The sequence below is a fragment of the Oreochromis niloticus genome, linkage group LG2 (assembly GCF_001858045.2).
Source record: "Oreochromis niloticus isolate F11D_XX linkage group LG2, O_niloticus_UMD_NMBU, whole genome shotgun sequence".
Taxonomy (NCBI): domain Eukaryota; kingdom Metazoa; phylum Chordata; class Actinopteri; order Cichliformes; family Cichlidae; genus Oreochromis; species Oreochromis niloticus.
In genome coordinates, this window is record NC_031966.2 from 6,028,883 (window position 1) to 6,056,648 (window position 27,766).

At 43.6% G+C, this 27,766-nt stretch overlaps 1 pseudogene; it reads right to left on the reverse strand.

The window, feature by feature from the left end:
- Nucleotides 1-331: 331 nt before the first annotated feature.
- The window catches only part of LOC109203602 (5-hydroxytryptamine receptor 4 pseudogene), a 75,309-nt pseudogene continuing 47,874 nt past the window's right edge, over nucleotides 332-27,766 (reverse strand).

A 27,766-nucleotide genomic window follows, 5' to 3' on the forward strand; every position in this document is an offset into this window, starting at 1 on the left:
CAGCAAGGAAGCAAAACTAGCAGCAAGGCACAAGGAACACTATCAAAATAAAGCAGGAAGTGAGATCACTAAACACAGACATGAACATGAACGTAACACAGGAGACTCATCACATGAGGATGGAACACAGGGAGGGATTCACATCTAAAGCAGCTAAGAAAAAACTGAATCCGCTAAAGATCCAACAATAAACATTACCAGTAATCAAAGAAAATATTTAAATAAGAAACAGGAAGTGAAAAAAAATGTGCTGCTCTGACTGTCACTGATTTACTCTCATGCACATCCGCCAATCACACAGAAGCGCCTTTAAGAAGAAGGTTGTTCCCACCTGAGTTGTCTGTCCTTGCAGACGGCCACCATGACCAGCAGGTTTCCAAAGATGCTCATCAGCATGACCAGAGACAGGAAGCAGATCAGGGCCATCCGCTTTGGCATGCTATCGCTGCAGGGAGATAAAACAACAGCATGTCAGTTTAAGTCTGAAAGCCTGCTAGGATTCTGAACTGAGAGGATTCTGTCACATTTCAGGCGCCTTACAGTAAAAGAAGTTAGCGAGGGTGGTCTCTGCCTGCGTAGCTACCCTTGGAAAACACTGCTGTAATGTTTATTGATATTTACAAATGTGTCAGAACTCGTCAGGCAGGGTACAGAGAGGCCGTCAGCTCTCATTTTATGCGAGAGAGAGTTAAAACTGCAGAGTGACCCCTCATGTGGCATCTATTACAGACAATATTACAATCTTTCTTTCATCAGCCTGCACCACGAGGTGGAGCAACAAGAAATCAGCCCTGCTCCTTGCTCCCGTCGGCTCATTAGGTTCAGCCTCTGGCGCCAGTCATTAGCAGTAAAAGCTCCATTCAGGTAAAGATGGATTTACCTGTTCTTGTTTGGTGTCTCTGGCTAAGAGGATGTCACTGAAAACATTCAGATGCAAATGAGATTTATTTCCATCTCCGAGGTAGCCTGCTGAACCCGAACAAGCAGCCAGGTGCAGCAGTGATGATATCCTGTGTATTTAAAAGCAGAGGTCTCTTCCTCTGCTGTGCTGATTGCTTCCACCTACATAAGCACTCGGAGAGGCTTCAGGATGCATGGATATGTTTCACAATAACAAAAAGAGACTCAGGAGTCACAGCGAGGAACAAACTCCCCTCCGCACCCTGCAGGTAGAACAGTATGGAGCAGAAGCTGAGAGCCAGAAGCATCTGCACACTCAGAAACAAAGGCGGACACATTTATGCTGTAACTATCTGATCAGTTTGAATCGTCACCAAAGTTCGCAGCAGACATTTTGTCATTTGGGTTTGATAAATGAGCGTGAAAGAGGCACTGAAACCAAAGCAGTGCAATCGTCTTCTGTGAAACCATTCATCTGCACAACACTGCTGCACGTCGAGGGGAGGCAGAGGCAACGTGAACGGCTCTCTTCATCAGCCCCAGAGCGAGCTCACGTAAAACGGGCGTTTCACAGGTCACGTGACCCTTCTTCAGCTTTAAGTGGTCCCTGTGAGCGCCCCCTGCTCCAATCACAGACACTATGTGTGATCACGTTTCATGGTGATGATTCGACACTCTTAAAACAAGAATGAGTGACGACGTGGTGCTTCCAGCCAGCTTTAAACAGAACCTCTGAACATGACCTGCTGCCGACCAGGTGATGAGTTCAGCACCAGTTACCATGGTGATCTAGCCAGGTAAAAAGAGAAACCCTTTGAGAAGCAGAAAGCTCACACAGCTCAGTAATAAATTAGTCTGGCTTTGTAGCACAGGATAGTCGAACCAAGAGCAACAAACCAAAGTGTGAGTGCCTCCTATCGAGCAGAAGCAAAATAAATAAAGTCTGCAGCAGCAGGTGACCAATCAGAAACCTGCACAGGTGTACCAACTGCATGGGATTTTACAAAGAAAGAGATAAAACAGAGAATTCAGTCTGAAAGTAATAAAAACAGCAACAGAGGTCTAAAAGCCTCCAGGCCCTTCTAGCTATGTGCAGCCCACGGGACCACACAGGGATCTGATGCTAACGTCCTGGTTAGAGGTCCTCAGAGGTCCCGAGTCTGCCCCCGCTGCGTCAAAGCCCTTTTAGTAACAAAGTATCAAAGCGCTTTCAGCGTTTGGCCGATTCATGCTATTCATGGCAGAGGTGCTCATGTCCTGGCTCCAGCATCGCTGCTGCACCTCAAAGCTGTGCTCTGATTTTCTATATCAACTTTCATACAAAGCGTGTTTGAAAGACCCCATTTCCACCTCCTGGGGTCGAGCTGTGCTGAGCCTGAGACACGAGAAGGTCAAAGCAGGCAAACGATCTCTGTATAATCCACAGGAACCCTGATACAAATCACTTCTCCCCAAAACACAACAAACAGCATTTACTGAGGTTAAACTGTCATCATCAGGAGCATAAACACAAAAACACACTCGCCTGTTTGACAAAGCTCATCTTCCGGCGATAACCGAGACGTCTTTGGTCATAGATACAGAACTGACATGTTGCGTATTCAGTATCCAACATGGGGAATATGATATGATAAATAATACAGGCTAAAACTGCAGGCATTGCATTTTTGCCCCCACACGCGTATAACCTCTTGAAAACGTCTCGGGTCCAGCCAGAGTGAGTTATGAATCGAAGCTCCTGGAGCCACTTCTGTGCTTTGAGAGATCTCAGAAAGCGACTCTTTAAACTCACACTTGTTTGACATCGGTAATGGATCACAGCAATCCTTCTGAGGTTTGCTATCTCTCTCGCAGCTCACAGCCTGGCGGGGAGGTGGGAAAACATGACGAACGACAGCGACTGACATGGCTGGGTGGGCAACATCTCCCCACACGAGAAAATGCAAATTTCTACGGGAGAAAGTGACGTTTAGAGACGTTTATCTGTGGCTTTTATGTCCTGTCCACATTATCGGTAATATGCAAACATGAGCCGCTGTGCTGAATTCAGGAACCCGTCTGCCAAATGATTTCCCTCGCAGCATCCGAGGTTCAAAGGCAGAGTGATAGTGTGCAAATGAGGCTTGTTCTTTGATCCGTGATGCCAGTGCACTAATCAGATCAAACGGGAACGCTGACTTCTCAATAGAAGCATCGTTACCAAGAAATAATCTAGAGGCCTCATAATAATCCTTCACGTTGAGTTTGTCAGGTACACCTTTCCCCTAAATGAGACATCGATACGCTCATTATAGTGGTATCACCTGGCTTCTAACATGGCGACAGGTAAGAAAGGTGCTGTACAAATATTGGCTTTGGTGAGAGAGTCTCGGCTCATTTTGCTTTTATAATTAATGGATCAGCTGCAGAAGCTAAAGCAGTGCTGAGCACACACACTTACTGATCATTAGTTAGAGTCATGTTCACTCGCTACAGCTGCTGGTGGTCTGCTCCTTAATAAACAATTAGGCCGCACAGTCTGATGAAAAGGATTTTATTTAGGATTTAAACTCCACTGTTAGAACCTTAAACACAGACCTGCAGCTTCCACAACAAACTTTCAGCAAACTGACGCTTTGACACGTAAACTAAGAGGTTCAACATTTCCAAGCACGACACTGTTGTTGTTATATCATATTTTTTTCTAAAGTGGGAGTAAAGTCTGAGTAAATCATATGACGATCCACCCGTCACCAGGTTTACAGCTGTTCTCACTGTTTATGCTCATGGGCTGGGCACAGAGCTCGCTGCCATAAAAAAGGGATGATGCAGCTATCACATTAGCAGGGACACTTGAGGACACACACCTGACCCATACCTGGGGACACACATACACCTGAGGACCGCTTGCTCTTGAAGCCATTATTTTGAAAAGTGACAGTGTGGTGCAGCTATTTGGTTCTGTCTGAACCAAAGAGGATGTCTGTGTAGGTTCTCAGTAATCAAGGTCAAGGTAGCATGAAGAAAACTGCACTTCTTCAGGTTTGTCAGGCCCTTTCAGCTCTCATCCAAGTGGCCTCTGCAGTTCTAAGAACTGATGGAGAGTCCCGCCTATTTAACCCTAACGCCCAAACCCCACTCAGTGTGTGGAGTGGTTGTTCTGGTCTGTCTGATGGAACACTGGTTCTCGCCTGAGCATCTTTGCTGATTTAATAAATGGACAAACACATGTTTTCAGTGGTCACATGATGATGGGGGACATCAAGGGGACAACACCAGTGGGGGTTAAATACCCGTCACTGTCCATCAGTTTTTAGGATGGAGGACATCTTCAGGATGAGAAGCGAGAATGAAGGCCAGGTGCTGGGAGGCACATACACACCAGGACACCTGCATCTGTGTCTTGTCTGGGACTGTGACTACACACCTGACAGAAGGCTACACCCCAGCATCACACACAGTAACCCAGCTCCTGATCACTCTTCAAAACGCGCTTAATTAAGCTGTGACTTCTTCAGATTGAGTGTAACGTCTCATCCAAGTACGTTATAAGCTAAAGGGTTTGGAAAGAACACAGCTGACGTCCTTTGAAAGCAAATGTGCTTAAAAACAGACGACAGAGGCAGGAATTTCCTCTGCTGCTCCTCAACGATTCTGCAGACGTACAAAAAGGACTTTCTGCTGTTGAAGCAGAGAGACTGACAAAGACAAACAGAGAAGCTGTAGAGCAGTGGGTTTGAAGGATGAAAGACATCAGATATGCGTGAACTTTGACCTGAGCTAAGCTGGGTAATGCTGGGTATACTAGGTAATCAGCATGGAGCAGCCTCAATTAGGAGCTCAGAGGAGACAGATGAGCGGGGAAATACCTCCATCATCCATGACCGAACATCTGGTTTCTCTTACTCCTCGTGAAGACTAAATGCGCATAAATAATATGTTTTTGCACTTTCTTGGCTCTGAGCTTGATATTCTCAGTTGGTCTGACTCTGGTGAGTGACAGCTGGAGAACCAAACCTTTGAAATATGAACACACACATATAAAAAATGCTTTTACAGCTATAGGGGATCACATATCATGTGGCTGAATTAAACGAGCTGCCACTGATTGGCTGCATGGAGCTGACTGTTAGTGAGAGCTGGACTGAGCTCTCAGAAGTCCTCACTGAGGTCCTCTCAGAGCCGAAGCTGCCCGACTCTTACCAAGCAGAAAATCCCACGTGACAGCGTGCACGGGAACTGTCGAGTCAACTGAGGAGGGCCGACAGAACCGGTTCAGAGATTGTTTTGTTAGTTCCACCTGCTCGCAGTCATTTCCCCTCCTCACCACCTGATCGCAGCTGATGCAATCAAATCTGCAGAAACGCCGCAGGCTGTGATGACGCAGCTCGTATACACAACATAAAAACACACCAAAACCTTTTTTCTGTTCTCTGTGCCATACATTTACACAATATTAAAGAGAGCATTTACAAAATATTATCAACAAATAAAATGAACAAAGAATCTGAGTGGAGCTGAGTGCACAGTGGTCTCTGAAGCGCAGCAGCCAGGCCTGATGCATCATTTAAATGCTTCTCTAGAAAGTTCATGTTCATCTGAGGACACAGCATCAGGAAACAAGCTAAATTTATTTCTGGGTGAGACATCCAGCGGGACTCTGAGCTCTCTGTCAGAGAGATGGAAGTTAAAGATGGAGGGAGCAGGAAGTCCTGGCCACATTCACGGGGAATTTCAGAGAAGAAGAAGGGAGAGGTGAGAACATGTGAATCAGTGATTTCATCTCCAAACTGAACTTCCTCCAGAGACACGGCGCTCTGTTTCAATGGCTTTGACAAATTTCCACGATGACGACGCTCGCGGTGCATTAGGGGCTGTGCAACCAATACACACTGATCATCTGAACTGAGATACCTGAAATGATTATGGTTTGTCAGAAACCTTATTTGGGCTTTCAGTTCGTTCATTTTCATTACTTTTATGTTTTCCTCCATGTCAGCCTGTGAGGTGTTTATTTTAATCAGAGTTCACGGAAATCTACTCAACAACTTTCCATTAAAAATAAAGAAACTATTTTTAAGAGTTTAATGACTGAGATCTTAGTAGTACCATCGCTGGCAACAACGGCGGAAATACACTCAAGAATCGGTCAAGCGGCGGCATTTGCCTCCCTCCGATGGTACGTCTGGAAGAACACAAACATCACCCTCATCACCAAAATCCGCCTATACCGCACACTGGTCATTCTTCTCTATAGATCAGAGACCTAGGTCATCCCCAAGCACGAACTCAACATGCTCAAGGTCTTACAAATGCACCGTTTGCGTCAGATTCTCCGAGCGTCCCTACGTGACCGTCTCAGCAACAGCGTGATACGTAGTCAATGTCACCAGCAGCCCCCAATGGAAGAGCTGGTTTGGTTTGGACACGTCTGCTGCATGAGCGACCATCGCCTGTCATACAGCCTTCTGCTGCAGCTGCGCCCCGCCCACTGGAGAATCAATCATGACTTGCCCAAGAAGACTTGGATCGAGCAAAGTGAAGACGATCTTAAACGACGATGTCTAACCCTTGAACAAGAGAAGGTCAAGGCCAAAGATCGCAAGGCCTGGAAGTGCATCGTTGACCAAGACGGAAACCCTACGACACCCACAGAGGCGCACTGGCTTCGTGGATGACCTCCCCTGCCGACCGTCAGATAGTGACAAAAGAAGTGACCATCATAATGTCTTCGAACATTTAGCAGTCAAATTAAGATTTGGTATTCGTGTAACGTGACACAGCTACAGCCATCCAAGTCTATCTCCATATTTGTGTGTGTCATGGCTTTAGCTACACAGCATTTCTATGTGTACACATCTGATGTTTTATTAGGTTTTAGGTTTGGATCATTAAGCCATTAAGACTTTTTCATGTTCATCCAACCAGTGTTAGAGTTAAGGCCATTGGTTCCCGAACCACAACTTGATGCATAAACTTTCTGTTCTTCCGATCGAGACCACGTCTGACATAAGTGAGCTGCATCTTCATTATTTGCCTCTCCATTGATTTGTCGGTCCTTCGGGCATCCATGGTACTGATAAAATCTGTCTAAGTTTCAGAAGCACTAATTCACCAACTGTCTGGTTTTCTTTTTTCAGCTTTCACAGCTATAGGTGAGCACAGAGAAAATAAAACTGTACTATAGCCTTTTTTCTTTTATTGGCCAAGAAACGTCCTTAGATTCGAAGACTTTATTGGATGACTTCATCGTTGCTTTAGCCATTGCGATTCTCCTTTGGCAATTTCTCATGGACAAATAATGATAATTGTTGATGAATAATCACTGGATAATGATCTCACTGATAATTAAAAATTAATCATTCAGATTAAAGTTCTTGACCTTTCATCGTCATCTATGTTTAAGCTGCCATCTTTGTAGTTTTCAGTTGTCAGGATTTTGGTTTCAGACATACTGAGTAGTATTCCCATGTTCTGGCTTTCTCATTAAACAGTGCAAAGTGGTGTTCTGTGCAAATCTGAGGTTGCCAATATTTCATCCACCAATCAAAAATCTTTCTTGATTATCCGGTCAGCATTCCAAAAGAGCACATTTCAACATATAGGATGATTGGATGCATCCTATTCTAACGCACGTTCTAAACCATTCAGTGTCTCCATACTCCTGACAGCAGCTTCTTGGTCTTCATACAGTGTTCTTATGAGGCTAATCAGATGGGTAGAAACGCCCAGGACTTTTAATGTCCTCCAGTGGTTTTGATGGTCCCCACAGTTAAAACTTTACTGTAATATATAAAGCATAGGTCGAAACTTTGCTGATATTCTTTGGGTTTTTTCCCATAATCCATCTGATGTTAGCAATATCATCACTGGTCTTTTCCTAAAACCAGACAAAGATTCAGATCTGTAATTGTGTTACAGGTCAAAGACATCAATGTTCTGCCACACCAAAGAAAGGTTCCAGCCAAGAGTCCTGGAGGTGGTTTTAATTGGTTTTTGTGCACTGGTTTTACTGGTCTGGTCACCATGAGGTCGTAAGAGGCTGTATGTCATCCATGAACCAAAACGAGTTTGGCGCCTCTGATTTAACCTTTGGAAGACCTTCAGCTGCCGCTCAGCCCAACTTTTTAATTAGGAGTTAGTTAGGAATTTACAGCAGGCTCCTAAAAATAATTATTTTTAAACATCAAGTAAACATGCCATGCTCCTCTGAGAGCTCTGTGTCTAAAAGCAAACTGTTTCACATTATTTTATTATAACAGTGAGAAAAAGACTGCATCCATTGTTTGCTCTCAAATGCCATTTCAGCCTCACACCCCACCCTGTCCATCCAAACCCATTTTCTTTGTTCTGCTCACCCAAGCGTGGCCACAAGTTTACGCACACACACAAGAAGAGTGCGTAAACAGCGAGGAAGGCCTCCAACTTTACATTGTGTTTGAGTCCGAAAAAAAGAAAACATCCCGTCTGGCTGTAAAGACCTCAGTGGGAATCCCTAATTGCAAACAAAGGCTGTCTGGACATGGGCATTCTCTCTCAGCAGGCAAACACAAACGCACCATTATGCAGACTGGTATCAGAGGCCATGGGCAGAGTTCAAACTGGTATCGGATGCTGCTTATCGGCAACACAAACAGGGGAAAATGTGTCAGAACAGGGGTCACGACAGGCCGTCCCGCTGGCCAGGCCACCCGCTCCTCGCTCCCAACTCGTCACACGCCGTTATGTTGTCCGGACCCGGCGGCGTCAAACGCTAATGTACCATTCGCCCTGTTAGCGTCATGATTGGAGAGGATGGAGACCTTACAGACTTCCTTAAAGGTTGTGTCATGTCAAATGGCACATTTGATTAGTGGGAATGTGCAGAATGTTCTCTCCTGCACGCTGGCAGGAATATAAAGCTTCATAAATCACCACGGCAATGAAGCATGTGTGTCTGATTTTTCTGTGAATAAACACTGTTTTCCAGGCTTCGGGAGTAATATATGAAACATTATCTTTTAGTGTTCACATGTTGAACCAACAGCTGCTGGTGTGCTGCTCAGTCAGGGTCTGATAGGAGTTGTAGTCACAGCGGCAATCTCTCCGCTGGACTCAAGATTATTTTCTTTGCTCTGATGGACTTTTTAAGCATGGCTGCAGCTGCTGAGGTTTACTTCTGAACAAAAGGTTTTGGTTTCTGAGTTGGCACGTGAGACTGGAGTTTGGGTCTAATTAGGTTCTATTATCTTTACCTCACCAATGAAACACGTTTAAAGCATAAAGGAGTGGAGGCGAGAAGCAGCAGAAAGGTAGGAAACACAATGTGCTTTCCAGGCGAGGCTGTCAGAGCTGAAAGTGGGCTGAAGTGTTTGTGACAGCTCCGACAGCCTCAGCTGGGGGCTATTCCCATGCATGCAGACAGACGAACATTGTAAGTGACAGACAGTCAAGTGTGACAGCAAAGAACTTCCTTTATTACATTTGTTATTATTATTTGTTTTCTTTATAGTCACGAGGGGCTCAAACCGGTTAATTAGGGAAAAATTCTGGTTTTATGAAACCCCATCACTGCATATGGCCGCCCCTCCCTGAGCCTGGTTCTTCCTGGAGGTTTCTTCCTGTTTAAAGGGAGTTTTTCCTTCCCACTGTCGCCAAAGTGCTTGCTCATAGGGGGTCATGTGATTGTTGAGTTTTTCTCTTGTATGTATTATTGTAGGGTATACCTTACAATATAAAGTGAGATATATAAAGAATGAGATCACAGATACAAGCAGCAGAAATGAGTTTCCTCTGAATGATGTAAGATGAGCACTTTGCTTATTTGGAAGGAGCTCAGAGCTGATACTGGTATCACCTCCTAGGTGAGGTGTTTTGGACATGACCAGAACTGGCTTGGGAACACCTCAGTGTCCCCTGAGAAGAAGTGAAGGAAGTGGCCGGAGGATGGATATACAGATGGGTGGATGTATGTATTGATAGATGGATGGGTGGATGTTAGAAGGACAACCTTAGTCTGTATACAAATCTGTGGCTGGTTTAGGATTGTAAAGACCAAAGCACCTGCTTTAATGAACGAGAAGCCAGAAACTCCAGCATGTTCCACTGGTGAGCTTCTCGCAGTTTGTCAGCAACACTTGTCATTTATGTAATTTAATCACTGCTGTTCCTGAGAATCCATGCTGCTCTGTGCCGGAGCCTCACAAATGGACGGAGACCTTCACGTTGTTGATGTTTTATCAGATTTTAAGCTCGTTTTGCATTTTTAAAGAAGCCCACTTATTTCAACTGCTGAGGGCTGGTGTGTGTTTCTGCTACAAATAAAAAAAACACCAGTCTGTTGCAGGGCCCAGAATGAAAGCACTAATATATATATTTATAATAATCAGTTTCTATTGTCTGTGATCAGAAACCTGAAGCACTGAAATAAAAGAATCGTGGTGACGACCTGACTGCACCTGACATTTACAGCGATGCATCATCAGGATATTTCTGGCTGTGATGATGGGCGATAGCGGCGCAGAGTTCAGTGGATTGTTTGCACAGATAAATTAAGCTCCTCCAAGCTTTCTGAGTGTCGCTAACATTGTGATTGGAAATGTCAAGTAATTCTGTCAAGTGTTTCAGCTGCAGAGCTGCAGAGCAGAGAAATACATTGTTTCAGTCATCACAGTTTGCTACACAGAATTTCAGTTTCAGCAAATCTAAAAAGTTTGAAGGTGTCTGCCTGAATACTGTTTATAATCAGACCCAATGGAGAACTTTGAGACAAATGTTCCTCACAAAACAGACAAAAACCACAAAAATCAGGAACAATTTAAGATTCCACAGGAGAAAAAAACACCACCTGCATCAGACGAACTGCAGAACACACAAGAGAAGCAATCACTATCATCATCACTGCAATCATTCTGCAGACACACACATGCACACACACAAACAGACACGTACACACACAAACAGACACACGCACACACACACACACACAGGTTTATTCGTCTTGTACGTTGTTCTAAACCCTTTGTCTCGATCATGCAGAAACACCCTTCCTTAAAAATCCTCCTCATGTGTGTTCACACATCTTTTCACATCTTTCCCACCGCCGCACCTTTAATCAGCACAATGGCAGTTGTCCACTTCAACATTGTTTTTAAAGCCAGACCAAATTTACACTGAGAATCCCTCCAGTTCATTTAAAAGGGAGCAGGGCTGCAAATTAAAGGTCATTTTAAATTCAACTTCCAGACGCTTTGAAATCCAAACTGTTCCTTAACAACAACAGGTCTCATCATGTATCCTGAACACGTCGCGCCAAGGCTGTGTGCCGTCCACTAACGGCAATCTTTCAGGCATCGAGCTGAATTTTTAGCCAACTGGGTCGCAGTGCTGCCCGCGCTCATTTTCCTCGGCTCATATGCGATGCAGCATCAGTGCTTACACGTCAGGTTCAGCAATTGGACTGACAGATGACTGGCAGGAGCTCTCTTTGCAGAAACATCAGGACGGAGACCAATACTTGACTTTGTAATTCATGCTCTGAAACCGGACAGGCGTGAAAGCTGTTTGGAAAGATTGACAACTTGCACAGAAATTGGTTTCAGTTCAAGGCGACTCATGCTCAGGTTCAATAAAGCTTGATCAATTTTAGGCACACAAAGAGACAAACTGCCTCTTTGCCGACTGTCCAAACCCACAGTCTGACTGTGGCTCCGTCGCCTCCACGCAGACATAGACTATCCAGCTTTGAAATTACTTTAAGCCGATTGGCTCCTACAGTACGTCTGCTGGACCACCCGGAGACTCGGTATGTTCTCTGTTAGAAACCCAAACCTCCTGCAGATGAGCCTGCCTGTAACCATAGTAACGGTAGTTTGGCCTGTTGCTGTGATTCTGACAGCAGACCTCTGATTAGCTGCCCACATGTTTCAGGTACGTCTGCTGTTTTTGTCCACCGGCGACTCTGAAAAATACACTCACACACAGAAGAAAGTGTGTTCAGATGTCTTTGACAGTAATTAGACATGTTAGACTAACAATCAGTTTGTAAACTCATGCGTTGGTCTCTGATGATGAAGCTCTGTTTGGCGCACTTTTCTACAGCACTTTGTACAACATGCCTCATTTACACAGTCACACTCTGAACACATCAGAGAGCAGCTCTGGGTTCATTCTTGCTTAAGGGTACTTTGGCATGCAGACTGGAGCAGCCAGGGATGGAACAACCCACCTTCCAATCAGCACATGACCTGCTGAGCTCCAGTAGCTCCTTTTCTACTTTTGGATCTGTAAGAAGTCATAAAGGGCAGCCAATCAGAAGAAGGTTGGTTTAAAGTGGGAGGAGCTTGCTTCAGACAGAGAATGTGAGGCCCTTTCACAACAAATATTTCAATTTTTAACGATGGTCGGATAATTTGACAGCCATCATTGATTACAGTCCTCTGACCTGTGGCGTGTCCAGCGGGGTGGCCTGGGGGGGCACAGGCCCCCCCCCCCAACCGGACTGGCCACCCCAGGTGCCACCCCGAAGCCAAAACAATAAAATCCAATGAAATATCAAATGTACGATTATGTTTTCACAGTGAAGCTCAGATATCCGAGTGTAAGTGAATGCAGCATCAGCTTCTGCGCTATGAGCATCATGTTAGCAAAGGTAGGAGAGCCAAGCACGAAAGACGGCACCACAGAAAACAGTTTTTCAGCGAAAGATTAACAGTTTAACATAGCTGGACTGGCCATCGAGCATGGCGGAGCTTCCACGGCGGCTAGCAGGTGGATGAGGGAAGGGTAGGCAGGAGGAGCAGAGACCCGAGGCGGCTGCTGGTCCGAGTGTCAGGTGAACTGAACTTCAGGTAAGAAGTTATGACCTGCAGTCTATCTGGGTCAGATATAAACCAAGTTTAGGTGGAGTTTATTTTCCTTGTGCTGACTTTTTACAGTCAGTTACAATAACTCGTACTGCGTACTAGCTAGCATGACAGAGTTTCTATACAGCTGGGTGGGTGCTGTGAAGTTACTGATGGTGAACTTTATTTTATTCATAAGGTTAGTTAGTAGAGTTGCCAACGGCTCCTTAAAAAATGAAATGCTCCCTCATTCAGAGAAAATATTACAGGTTTTGTATTGAGCTGAGAAGAGACGCAGTTTGTCCCGTACTTTAACTATAATGAAAAAGACACAAAGCTGGAGTTATTCTGTGTCTTTACCCTGCACAGCTGCCTCTTCTTCTCTCATTCTCTCCCTCTCCCTCTCCTGTTGCTACTTCAATCATGAAACTGATCAATGATCAGCTGATCGGCTTTTCTCTCTTGTTTGTTTATCGCTCACTTTGCGCCAGAAAGAGGAAACCGGCGGATGTCGCGTTAAACAACAGCAGCACGTTTAAGCTTGATCAGCTGTTTTTAGAATTTATTTAATATTAATTTCTAGTATCAGCTGATGTTTGCTGGAGCCACAGCTGTAAAAGCTGCTGGTCATGATATCGGTTTGGATATGTGGTGAGAGGGAAACATGCAGATGAAACCAGGAGATGTCCTTACTGAATCATCAGAGCTGAACAGCTGATGGAGAAACAGGTTTACCTTTTAGGTGACATGAATGAGTTGAAGGGAAGTTATGAACTGTTTCTGAGAGACAAATAACACCAGGATCCTTTTCTATGTAGCTGACAGCTGGTAACTGTGCAGGGGCGAGTCTAGCAAAGTGTTGCCAGGGGGCCAGGTAGGGCATTAACAGGGAAAGGGGGGCACAAAGAAATACTTTTCTTACTTATTCTCATTTAAAATATCTAGCTTTTATTAAATAATTATCTGAATTTTGCAAACAAAGTTTTTATCTGACGTAAAATTGATAGAAATCATACATATACCAAAAAGACCGTGTACATCACTGTCACCACAGTGTTTGTTTTCATTCAAAGGCTTTATGGCTTTAATACCTGGTGGGCCGGTCTCTAGTCAAAATGCCCAATTTTTTTGTCCCAGTCCAGCCCTGCAGGTTAATACTGGCAGTGTCACCATGCCAGCTGACTGTATTTCATCATCAGCCAGTGTTGTTCTTTATACATCAATATTACCAAAGTTTACCATAAGGCAGCATAGAAAGTATTTACTTGCTTTCAGGTTTCATTCAAATGTTAGTCTTTTCATTTGTTTCCCCACTTTTTTCCTGTTTCAAAATCAAACACCAGTTTGTGAGAAGATTATCTTCTGTTTTTAATTGGCAGATAAAGTTTTGCATTGGCATTGGCTAATTTGCTAATTGTATGTTAAAAATGTTCGTATTTTAATATTCAAAAATGTTTTTGCCCAAAACATATGTGCCCTATATGTCAGTAAAAATACTATGCAAATATTGCTGTCCTTGAATGCTGACTAAACACTGACAAAGCACTGATTGTATCTCTTGTACTTCATTAACGCAGTATCTAAAAACTTTGCACCGTAGTGGTTAAAACCTCATTCTAATAAGAGTCAAAAGCAAATTCGGTTATTAGGTTTATAGGGTTATTGAATGATGGTTAACGGTTGGTAGATTTTTTTTTAACATTATCTGCCAATTACATCTGCCACCCTTCTCCAAATCTGTGCCCCTACCTGGCCCCCCCAACAAAAATTTTCTAGACACGCCACTGCCTCTGACATGCTGTAACACACGTGCTGCCGTTACATTAACCTGACGATCCTGACGCATCGTACACAACTAAAGGAAGTGTGCCTCGGCCTCATGCACCTGTTTTTATGATGATGACTCGTCATCTGTAACTGCTTCACTGACCGGTGGAGCTGCCAAAGCTTTAAATAATGCAGAGAAAGAAGCTAAATTAAGAGAAAACTGCAGGTCTGTTTTTAATTGAATGATCAATCAACACTAACATGATAAATTTCATAATTACTGAATATAGTTGATGTAAAACTTCACTTAAGCCTTGTGAAATCACAGATGTGAGTTTCATAAATGGGTTATAAATTAGAAGTACCTTCGAAAAATCCAGTTTGCTGGAAATAATAGAGGATATTTTCAGTGTAATAATATAATCGAGGGCCAAGAATAGCTGAGCACATTTCACAGCCATAAAGCTCGTCTAAACTCACAGGATGATTGCCTGAACATAATGCGATGACCCGGTCTGCCTGAATGGGATAGGTAATGATGTGTGACCAACGGAGGAGGCAGAGAAGGACAATAAGAGTCCACGAACCAGCCCAACATCAGAATAGAAAAGGCCCACGCAGTCTGTGTGAAATCTGCCAGTCAGGAGGCCTGGGACGCCCACTCTGTGTGATTGTGGTCGGACATTATCACCACTGAGTCCTTCTCAATGAAGCCTCTGCTTTCCCCGGTGGCCTAAAGTCCATCTGGGCCGGATAAATGAAACCGAGTGCAACGCAGACTGCATGCAGACAGAGCCGAGCAGCAGTCCAGATTAATGGCATCGGTAACGAGGTGCGTTTTCTCCTGAACTTCCTGGGTGTGATGAGTTTAGCAGCTCTGGTGCCACTGGCTACACCTCTTTATTTTGCTAAGCAATACTGGCTCCAAAGTGAAGGTTTGATTGGGTAACCAGACCAGTGTCATGTGTGCAGGAATGTGGACCCGAAAGCTTTATTTAGGCGAAGAAAGAGTCCACAGACATAAACAGAAGACACACTGGAGATAAAAACTGCAGGGAAATAATAACAGACATCACAAAGAGCAAGGCGAGAGCTGGGGCTCTGAATATACAAAGGCTGATTGGGCTAACACGTTAACACGGGTGTGGACAATCGCTACAGCAAGGAAATAAAACCTAAGATGGTGAAGTGAGGAGCAATAACTAACAGGGAAGTGCAGACTAACCTAAGCCTGGCAAGAAACACAGAGGGAATACACAAAGGTGAAAATCGAGACCACAAACAAACTCCAGACATTTTAACAGAAGCCCACAAATATAAAACACTGGGTAAAAGAGCCAGGACCACGACAAGCAGAGGACATGATTTATCTATCAGGAGTTCTCCCTGGGCAGCCGTGACAGTGGGAGTGAACCAGTCTCAGTCACTGTGGGAACCCACAAAATAAAAAGAGTGAAAAAGATGGACACGGGTGGAAAACTTCACCTCAGGCGGGTGTTCACGTAGTAATTTCTACTGTAAAACAAACCACAATACCTTCAAATAAATCCTGAGTGGCTCACTTCGACGACCTCTTTCTGGTCACAGAGCAAATCTCTGGAGACTCCATGGTTTTGGTTTAAACATGAAAAGTGCCTTAGCTTTGCACTTACTTCAAAAATCGTCTTAAAAAAGAAAAGCATCTCCGTAAAACTCTGTTTTCATTCAGCACAAATGTTAATATTATCATTTTTATTTATTGAAACAAAGAAAGCTCAGTGAGTTTACTTCGCTGTCAGCAGCACAGTGAAACAAACCAGACTGAGCTCTAAATAACTTCCTCCTTTCAGCTGCAAGTAAGATAAACCTGCCAAATGCAGGTCGCCAAAGGTCACGTGTTACAAAATGCACTTTTAAATAAGTAAGAACACAGAGACTGAGTCACAGTCCTGAACTAAGGCATCAGCTCCCCCCCATAATAAGAGTCACTGACTAATTCAAACGTCGTGTGATTCAAACTCAAATTAGTGACAGAGCAGCGTGAGCCATCAGTCAGCCATCAGTGCTAATGTGGAATAAAAAGCCCTGCAAGTCATTTCAGGCTAATTGTCTTTATAACGATTTCCCAAAGGCGCGAGGCGTGATTCCGGCAGCTTCCCACATAAACGCATCCCAAAGGCGAGGAAACGGGCTTCAGGCAATCAAATATGAGCTCAGCTACAGCTTACATTAGCTGGTGGATTAGGCCGTTCATTCATTGGCCTCTTCCTGCCGGCTTTGCCCTGTAAGGGGGGTGTATCTGGAAATGGCTTGCACCTGGGGCCAGGTCTAAGCTGGTGTCACCACATGTGACCCACCGCACGTCCTCGCCTCCGCCCACAGACCGGGTGAAGAGGCGAGGACGCCCTGACAGGTATGCCTGACAGCTGTAATGACGCTGAACAGGAAGTGTGTAAGTCCTAAAGTTTTAGAGGTGGTGAAGCCATCCAGGCTGGGAAAGTGATCGTTGTCGGCACCAACTCATCAGAGGTGCTATGGTTCTTCGCGCTCTCATGTCTGCTTATTTTCCACAAAAAAAACAAAACGGGAAGTTCTCCAAGCTGTTCCGACCTGCCAGCTATCTCGGAAACTATATAAAGTGTTTACCTCAGAGGCGTGGTGTAACGGTAAAGTTAAATCAGGACTTTTGGCATAGCCGAGTAAAAAAACCCAAAAATATCCAGAGGTTTTATTTTGGTGCCTCAGAGGTTTGTGTAGGTTCTAAAAATATAGAAATATAAAATTATGCATGACTGAAAAGAATTCCCTTCAAATGGTGATGAGCCAACAGCCGAGTTCTCATAACAGGAACACACAGCAGACTCAGTATAATGTACTCAGCGTGCCGTGTGATGATACGTGCGGCAGAATTCTTGAAGCATCTTATTTACATACTGACAGAGTGACGATAACACTCTCTTAGTAATAAACTGCATCCATCTCCTGAAGGCTCCTGGCAAAATTCAAACTGGCGACAGCCGCAGTCAAACACCGGGTTAAGGTTGCCAGGCAACATGTTTTGACCAAGTGTACATGAGCCTGCTTTTGTTTGGTCCATCAGCAGAGAGATGCCCACAGACCAGCCTGGCGATTAAAGTCACCCACAGAAGACTTTGAGTCACAGAAGGTGTGGAATCGTATCCGAGTGTCGCTTAAATGTTGAGCATGTGTCCCGACATGATGGTGAAACAGAAAATCAGGAAAAGACTTTTTACTGCATGATCTACTAAAACATTACTGTGCTAGCTTTTAATGACTCTGGCTGTCCTGCATTGAAGCAAAGCAAACACAGCTAGCACGTTTGCAGCGCTCCGAGTTATTTACTACCTCTGACAACTAAAAAAATACTCTGATTTTCAGCTTGGGTAAGACTTGGTTTCACTGTTTACTTATCATAAAAAGTGTAATTGGGAGTCACAGCTGTGGCGTGTAACATGGTCAGTTTATGCTGCAAGCACAACAATTATCCACAGTGTAACGACACAAAACTTCAAAATGTCATTTCAAAGGACTCATTTATGAAAACTATTATTTGTAATGAAAAATAAACTTCCCTTCTAACATGCAGAGAAGGGTTGAAATTTGTAATTAATATGGAGCACAGACACACACACACACACACACACACACACACACACACACACTTTCAGGTCTTTACTTGTTTTGAAGCACATGTGAGGGGAGATGTTCAAAACACTCACTGAGGAAGATTAAGGTGGAAGCTTCTTTATTTCTATCTGCAGGAAAGTACCTGACATTACTAATGCAGTTATGATATTCCCACCTTTTATTATTTTTTGACAGTTTTACAAGTTTATAAAGTAAAAGCGTACCTCTTGAAAATTCCCAGCTGACTTGTGTTTCATGTTCATCTGTGGTGCTTGTTCATTGTTACATGGTTTGCATTCAGGCACAATACTTAGAATATTGTGGGTCATACTCAAAACCCAACATATGAGGGAGATGAGAAACTTAGAGAGAGAAAAAACCCTCCACATCTAATTTAAATTTATGCTTCCATTTCAAGCTGCACCAGGTACCCCATTATGTCAGAATGGGAATCCTTCAACTTAAGTTTTGTTTTGGTGAGGTGGACAAATGTGAGTAGAATTAAACAGCAGTCAAATAAACTTGAACATTAAACACATAATATTAGATCAGTCGATATGCAGATGATACATTATTGTTTCTACAGAACCTCCTTCATCACTTCATGGAACTTTAAATTCCCTGAACTTGTTTTATGGTTTTTATGGGTTTCATACTTCCACCACCCATCCTATCATACACATCACATGTTCAGCCATCAAATATCACAATCAATCCATCTCTACATCAGGCTCAGCTGGTTAGGCTCTGACCAATCAGCTTCAATACACACTCAGATGGACGCTGTGGATGCTAACCCATCAGATAGCACCTGGCTGCATGTAGAACAAACACCTTGAAATAATGTGACAGTTTCAGTTCCACTCAAACAATCAAACAGCGTCTTTGCTTCGAATCATGACACGCAGCAGCAGCAGCTCTGACGGCCTGCTGAAAATTTCACTCAATCATAAACACTCCTCTCTTTTTCAAATTTAGTCTCATCTGGCAATTAGAAAGAAACTACACATGGACTAAAAAAGGCTTCACACGTCTGCAACATATTATTCATATTAACATCCTGAAAAGGAGGTCATTCATAGAGTCATTTACTTTTTCTGTTCTGGACTGACCAGAGAACTGCAACTCAAATCATCCATCCAAGTAAAATCCAAAAATGCAAATACCTCAGAGCTAATCAACATCTTGCAAGGAGAAACATCACAATCTCTCAAGTAAGTAACTCCTGGAGTCACAGAAACATCGATTTCATGGTGAGGAATGCAAACCTACAACTCAGACAATGTAATTCACAGAGGGGGGGCTCACATCACAATATACACCACATGACTATATTGACACAGATGGCTTTGCACATCAGCGAGTTATATACATTCGTATATAAGCAGCTAATCAACGTGGTTGACAGGCTATGACAGCGTCCTTATGTGCCCACACCTTATGTGGAAAGCAGTGTGGCTGATGTGGAGTGAAGCCACGTTAATGACAACATGTACAACCATTGGAGATGTAAGCAGGACAGACGGAACAGTTGACGGAAAAAGTGTGGACTTTATACCAGTTTTTAAATTGTGTTGATAGGCCACGTAAAACCAGAGTTGTGATAAAAAAAAAAATTATGCAATGTTTGGTTTTCTTCCTGAATACTGTCGTTGTTTATATTTACTGCGGGAATAAACGGTAAAAACGGCGTTTATAAGAAAAAAGGCTCGAAAGCACTCTCCGCCTGGGAGCAAAAACAAACTCCACCCCCCTCTCCCTTTCCTATTCGTCCAAAAAAATACCATGTCGACCAATCAAAAAATGATATGGCAACGTGGCATCTAGTTGTTAAGAAACGGGGGAAAGTTTTAGGAGTGACGGCGGTGCTTTGATATGTGAGAGATTTGCGACGTTTAGCGCAAATCTTGTGTAGTTAGTGTGTAGTGTAGTTTTGCTGTGTGTGTCAGAACAATGAGGCGAGTACTGAATGTTACAGGTGTTACAGCAGTGATACATCTCCTGTTGTCAGGCCTGCAGGTATCAGGCTGTTGTTCTCCTTTATCTCATAGGGGACAGAAATTATTTTTTGGAGTGGCACAAATAATTTGTGTGGCATCAGATTTGATGCAGAACAGCTGATTGTTCTGTAAATATTTTGAAATGTTTATTTAAAAATGCCTTGGCTGCATTTAAAAAAAAAATAGCTGCAAAAATCTTTGTTGTTTGCCAAACTGAGGTACTTTTTTGAAGAAGTAACTATATAATTAATTGACCAGCATTGGTCATTATATACTATATTTTGCAGACAGAGTTACAGGACTCTCTCCCAGACCACAGACTCATAATACAAGTCAGAACTTTTTTTATAAAAAGAAAGAAAGTTGTGTTTTCAAAATTGGAGTTCAAGTTATTTTTACTTCCAATAGTGTTAACATACTACACAGGTCAATGACTAGATTTTTTTTTACATTTTCATTGTAAGTGGGCTAAAGCAGTTAATTAAAAGTAGTCTAACATAAATGTAAATGCTGTAATTTGATTATTTTAATAAACCATGTAACTTGGATGGATTAGATGCCGGCACGACCACAGTGCACACGTCTGATGTCGCTCACAGTGGTCCAAGGGATCGCTCAGGGAGTTTGTGTGTTCGCTCAGACATGTGAAAAATTAGAGGGAACATTGCATGCGTGTATGCATTAACAAAGGAAAACAGACCTGAAGCATAAAAAATATGCATTAAATTGTGTTTGCTAGACTGATTCCAGTGTTATATACTTTCAGTTTCAGAGAGGAAGCCTCTGAAATAGAACAGAATGAAATTCACTGCTACTGAAACAAATTCCTGCTGATCTGTTTTTACTGCAGGACTTTGGGAGGTTGCTGTGTGTTGGAGAGGAGTCTCCTGCCTGGGGATTAATGTCTGCTGATGCTTTTTAAGGTCTGAGAAAAGCATAATATTGAGTGCACATAATGCCAAAGGGATTCCCACACAGCATTCACTGAGCCCAGAGAAACTGTCAGAGTCACTGAGAAGATTAATAAAGGGGAGACATAAATAGAACGACAAGCAGACAGAGTAAAGAAAAAGAAAACATCAGTCCCAGGACATTCTCCAGAGGAGAATGAACAAACAGAGGTGATGGAAGAGAAGCAGGACTGGAGCGGCAGCTGCAGACTCTGTCCACATCTCACCTCAGTGTGACTGACCCACATTAATCGATCATTCTGTGTCATTTCATTGGCTCAGTCCAGAGAGGCCTTCAGACCTCACCTCAGGCAAAAGAATCGGGGTCAAACTAATGTGAAACTGCTCCTTCCACCATTTCAGTCATGCACAGAACAGCATCTTTATCGCGTATCTGAGTTCTTCAGACGACTGTGACTGCAGGAAGCAGAGCTCATTTTCTCCTTACTGTTCACACTGTGGAAAAGTGAGTCTTCCTGATTTAGTAGAAATGATGTGATCCACATGACAGCGCATTCACAGGTGGCTATTTTAATGAGGAGCTGGTAACGTGATAATTACTGAAGCATTTAGCTTCATGCACGGTCGACATGGTGCTAAAACTGTCACCTCACAAAGGTTAAAGACAAAATCATCTTTGCATTTGTGATGTAGTTCAAACTTTAGCAGAAACACTTCTTTGCTGTTTTCTTAAATTATGGCTGGAATTCCCCAAATGTTAAACTCTGTCTGCTGAATTTCTTGGAGCATTTAAGTCTTAAAATACTGACTGATAATATTTCTTCCTCAGAAATGACGATGCTCCAGTGAGCATGTGGTTCTGACAGACTCCTACATGTGTGACATGTTTTTCTAGTCTTGTATTCTTGTAAATGCTGATGCCCAAAGTCCTGATCTGGGGGAATAGCTGAAATCTGGAGAGCTGCAAATGAGACATTCTGGAGACTAGATTCATCATCAGAGACCTGCAGCGTGCACCACCTAAGCTTTGCCACAGTAATCAATGAAAGCTGGTACACCTCCTACAGAGAGCACACATCCCTGCTGCTACGCCACACTCCAAAGTGTGAACTTCTCGTTCCTCTGACGGACTCGAGGGAGCGGACTCTTACTCGTCACTGCCTCAGGCAGAAATTCTGCTCTCATTTTGAGGCCAATTATTTGTCTTGTTATTGCACGGAGCTGGATTGTACAGCGAGTGGTTTATTCACCAACATTAGACTGACGATAGATTTGAAAAGATTCTTTGGGGCACAGGTGGACAGAGACACAAATGTCCTCACTGCCAAAGCTCTTTAACTACTGTCCACCCCGTGATCCAGCAGCTGGAGATCTTCCTTCAGCAGCAGTAACTCACAGTGATGGTTCCTGTGTGACGTCATCATTCTCTCTCATCGCTGTGCAGGGGTTTTGGTCCGCTCTTCTTCACAGCGTAGCTTCAGCTCTTTGAGGTTTGCAGCATTTATTCATGCACAGGTTGGGGTCTGGACTTTGGACCACTGCAGCAACTCTGTTCTTTCCTGTTTCAGCCGTTCTGGTGGAGATGTGCTGCTGAGCTTGGATCTTTGTCCGGGTTAGTCCGAGCTTTAGCTGTAGGACAGACGGCCTCACGCTGACTCTAGAATACTTGGTGCACTCAGGTCATCATCCCTCCACCGCCGTGCTGCCATTCTTTTGGAGACAGATGCTTTCTCCTGCAGCCCTTCAAACCAGCCACACATGTTCAGCTTTTTTCTTTACACCAGTTCAGCACTTTGTTTTGTTAGTGTGTTCTGACATGCTCGTGTCCTCTCTGTTGCTTAGTTACCTGATTTTTTCCCCCGTGTGTGTGTGTATTGTAGGTTATCTAGTATCTTTGTCTAACAGCTCAGTTCAGAGCACTCTCATTTCTCAGAGTGGAATTAAACTAATTGAATAATAATAAATTATCTTACAAAAGGAAAAAGTTCAACAGGACTTTAAATAAAGCTAGACAGATTTTTTTGGTTGACTGCTGCAACATCTCAACATGTCTTTGAAAACTTTGATAACCTCTTCTGCTCAAACACTGGTTTTACCCAATGCCACATAGCCTGGGGTAATGCAGTACTGTTGCTGTATTGTTACAGTACTGTTACTGTACTATCAATTTCCTAAGAATAAAAACATATTTCATGCATTTATTTGAGAAGTTCTCATGCTGCAGATACAGCCTCAGCATAAATTTTTGGCCTTTTGAGATTCTACACAAACTAATATCATACTGTCATCTTAAAAAAACGCTACGGTCTGTGTTTAACCAGCTTTAAGCAGGATCGCGGAGCTTCTCTGCGAGCCTCCATGCCCACTCAGCCGCCGTCGAGCTGACAGTCACCAAAATACCAAACAGACGGCGGCGAGCAGCAAGCCTGTGCCGCTGTGGTGGATCAGAGCCTGACGTGTTCATGTCCAGCCTTCGTGTTTGATTATTAATAAACCACGATGAAAGCAGGCAGGTTTTTCCTACACAGACACACACCATGTTGGATTATTGGGTATCTATACCTCTAGTCTGACCTCCTTGTAGGGCTTGGATGATTTCTTCTTTAATGGTAATCCCTTCATATCTGCATGTGCATATCTACAGGTTTATGAATCTATGTGTGAGGTTTTGTTTTACAAGCAGTCAAAGTTCCCCAATATTATTTTGGCTACTCTGTTGCTTTATGTCCACAGGATGAATATTACAATGAATGAAGGACAAACAAAGGAATCACCTGCTGAGCCGCTCACATAACTAATATTAAGTATGGCTGCTTTGACACCACAGGAACTCAGCTCCTCTCTGAAGGACACACCAGAAGGTTCTGACGAGATGGTCCTGCAGCTGAAGGACAGCTGTCTTCATTACTATGCAGCACTTAAGCGAATATTAAATCAAGCTGACAATTAGAATCGATTGGAGGTTAAAACAGCTGTTCTTTCCACAACCCAGGAGACGTTATTTGCCTTTCAAATTCATCACTTTGAAAAACCGGCACACACTGAGCACAAAAAGCTTTCAGAAGGAGGGAATGAAAACACATTCAGACATTAATAAATCATAAAAAAAAGACCAAACAGTCAATCTTTTATTTCTGGTCAGGAAACACATCGTCAGTGTGCCTCTCACACATAAAGTTTTCTGTGCGAGTTCACATCAGCCTTCTCCTACAATCGTAAGAGGAGATAAGAGGCAAACTTTAAAATGATCAAGAGAAGAAGAAGCAGGTATGAAAACACTGCAGGTGTAACAGCAGGAAGCCACTGAGGTCTTTTGTCCAGATGTGCGAGTCGTCACACATTTCATTTTATTTGTTTTTTATCTAAAGAGAATGAGCCTTGTCCACTAAACGTTCTTACACTTTATGCAAAATCACCATCAGATTCGGGACATGACTGATCGCAAACGAGCGGGCTCATGCTCCCCGTCTGCAGTCCACAGATCACACCTGCATTTCTCTAAATGAGGAAACAGGTTTATGTGCAGGTAAAGGGCAGAGAGCAGTGACGATGTTGGAAGACCGTCATGAAATTCAGACTGAAGAAACTTAAAATAACTTTCCAAATCAGAGAGATGTCGGGGCTGAAATCACACGGACAATAGATATTTAAAAAAGAGAGAAAAACTTGGACATCAAAGCTGATGTGAAGAAAAGAGTGTAAGACACAGACACGCAGCAGGGGTGAAAGATGTTCCACAGTTGTGGGACACAGTCAACAGTTTGTGCTGAAAGACAAGATCGTGTTTATCAAGATTTAATTAAACTCAACTTTTCCTACAAAAACTAAATGATTAGTATTATTAGGAGTAGCAGTAGTAGTAGGAGGAGGAGGAGGAGGAGGAGCATTAGTAGTAGTAGTAGTAGTATTAGGAGTGATGTTGGGTTTATAAATGTAAAGAACTTTTCTCCGACTGTCAGACCTTTGTACTTTCTCGATGTGTTTGTAAAGTGTGAACACATTCACATATAGAAACAGTGATGAATGTGTGAAACATACAGGAGCAGCACACAGTTCTGTGCACAGCTTTAATGCAACATGACGGGAGGTGCAGGTACGGAAGAGTGTGAATAAATCGCCGGTGCTTGATGGATTCATATTTTAGCAGAAACTAATAAAAATCATATTTTCAGTGAGGATGGACAGCAGATGCTACGAGCAGCATGTTTCAAACCAAAGGGCGCCGTTAGGCGTTGAGCGGCTGAATAAATGATGGCATCAGCGCTCTGATGTGATAACAGAGGATGTGGTTTTAAATAAAGTCTGGACGCCGTCTCCAGTTTCACTCTGTTCATGTAATGAAGGAGCAGGTGTCCCGTTTCTGAGAGGGCTGTCTGGAGATCACAGGTCTCTCTTTTTACTCATATCACAGGATGTTGCTGCAAACTGAAAACCTAAACCAGGTTTCAGCTGAATGTGCATCAGGACAGACTGCAGGCTCGGTCGCTGCATGCTGCATCGTGCTAGATTCAGTTACTCCGACTCACTCTGATTCCTGGCATAAAGACGAGCGTGGAGGTAAAATGCTTGTTAAATAAGGCCATTATTGCGTTACATACAACATCAGGCAAAAGAAGGAGCTTCCTGTCAGGTTTAAAAAAAAAGAAGCCGTACGAGTCATGACGGCAGGAAAGCGTGCACTCATGTTTCACAGCTTTGACTTTAAACTGTGCCTGATACCAACCTCATCATGTCACAGTGTGGCTCCTCTTCCAGACGTCAGCACATCAGAATAACTTATTTATTTGAACTGCTGATCTTGAATCTGCAGCTGTGTGGAAACAATTTCCTTCCCAACTTGTGCAAATCTGCAGTTCTCCTTCTGAGAGTTCCTCAGACTCCTCGGTCAGGCCAACGAGATGCAAAGAAAAACTACCAGCTGGACTCAGTCATGCTCATTATCAAGTCGTTAACAGCCCTTAAAGTCAGTGCAGAGCGGCGTATGGGTGTATGTCTATGTTTGACCCTGTGTGGATTAAATCCTAAATAAACACAATTTTCAAAGTCATTAAAGATGTGTGCTGCACCATCACTCCACCCTGGGAACACCCACCCAGGTCCACGATGAGTGGATGGAAACTTCTGGCCATAACTGTATATACATGTTACTGCCTGCTGAAAGCTACAACGCTGAGAGACTGCAGTCACATAAATTTGTATGAAGCTAAACACAAAGAAATGAGAGAAAAACACGGAGCAGCTTTGGCCACATGAAGGAAACAGCTGATAGGAAAACGATCAGCTTCAGCAGCAGCAGCTCGTTACCTTCGGTGCTGGTCGGGTACAGCGGAGGTTTTACTGAGCCCAGAGGATTTACTGCTCAGTTTTTGTTAGAAAATAAGATTCGATTTATGACTGTGAGGCATCTTTGATGCACAATACAGAACTAAAATACAAAGTAGATCTGCAGGCCTCAGAGTTCCTGTCAGCAGCCCCTCGTATATCACATGGAGTCATCAGCGGTCAACAACTCTAACAAAAAATGGTGAAAAATGATCCTGACCCAGTAAAGGAACATAAAGCTGTGAGGTGCCAAGGGCAGGATAATCACCTGGTCGGGCACGAATGGAAACGGGAGGGGAACAATGGAGCGCTCTGGCTCGGACTCATCTCCGTGGGCAGGAAGAGAGATTCAGCTGCTTCACAGATCCCATCACTGCAGATTCTGACAGCATCGCTGTGTGTGCGCGCTCAGCTTTCATGCATCAGCAGGTGCCTTTTATATGAATGGAGGGTTTCTTATTGAGATTACATAAGAAGTTGCTGAATGAATTATTTAGTCTGTGAAAAGTGACAGCGCAGTGCATCGCCTGCCAAGTCCTGACTGTGCAGCACAGCCACCATGTGCAGTCTGAACGGATTGACAGAAAAACAGTCAAATACACTGAGACTGTGCCGTCAGCTGCTGCCAGAGTGGCAGCGAACAATCAATGTAGCAAAATGATGCCTCGGAGGAGAAGCCGAAGGATGCTGAATGGATTTCTGATGCTAGCACGCCTGGCAAACATGCAGTATGTTATGAGTCAAAATTCAGGCTAAATGTTGGACTTACATCTGGGTTTTCTTGCTGTTTTCTATATCTGTGTAACCCCCGGCAGCAGCCGTATGTGTCGTTGTGTGTGCAGACCTGTCGGCGCTCTGATCGGATCATTATTCCTGAAATACTAATGCCACTGCTTTAGTTTACAGTCTGTCCCTGCATTGTCAGGCACGAGCTTTTACTTTTCATACTACGACAAGAATTCCTGGTGTTCCTGATAAAAGCGTACTCGGTGGGCTCGGCTGGAGCTCGGCTGGAGCTCAGCTGCGTCACAGCGCGAGCAGTTCCTCGGTTTTGTGTTAGCTAATTTCTTTCCCTGCGCTCTTTATCTGCAGCGCTGTGCTGGAATTTGTAGCAGAAGAAGAGTGTGGCACGTCTGCTCGCCCTGATAGTGTTTGTTAAAGTTGTGCCAGCCGGGCAGCAGCAGGACGCACGGCTTTGTGTTTAATTTTTCCCAGTGTGCAAGAATAAATACTGTTGACTGCAATTTACCTCTCGTCTGTCCTTAGAGGAACCCGCAGCTAGAAAAATATCTTCTTAACAGGAAAAGGAGAAGATGGCGGTGTGTGGGATTTAGAGAACAATGACTTTGTGCTCTTTATCTTTCGCCTCTGAAACATTTAAACTAAAGGAAGGAGCGAAGTGCGCTGACAAATGTGCTGTACGGGCGGACCAGGCGGA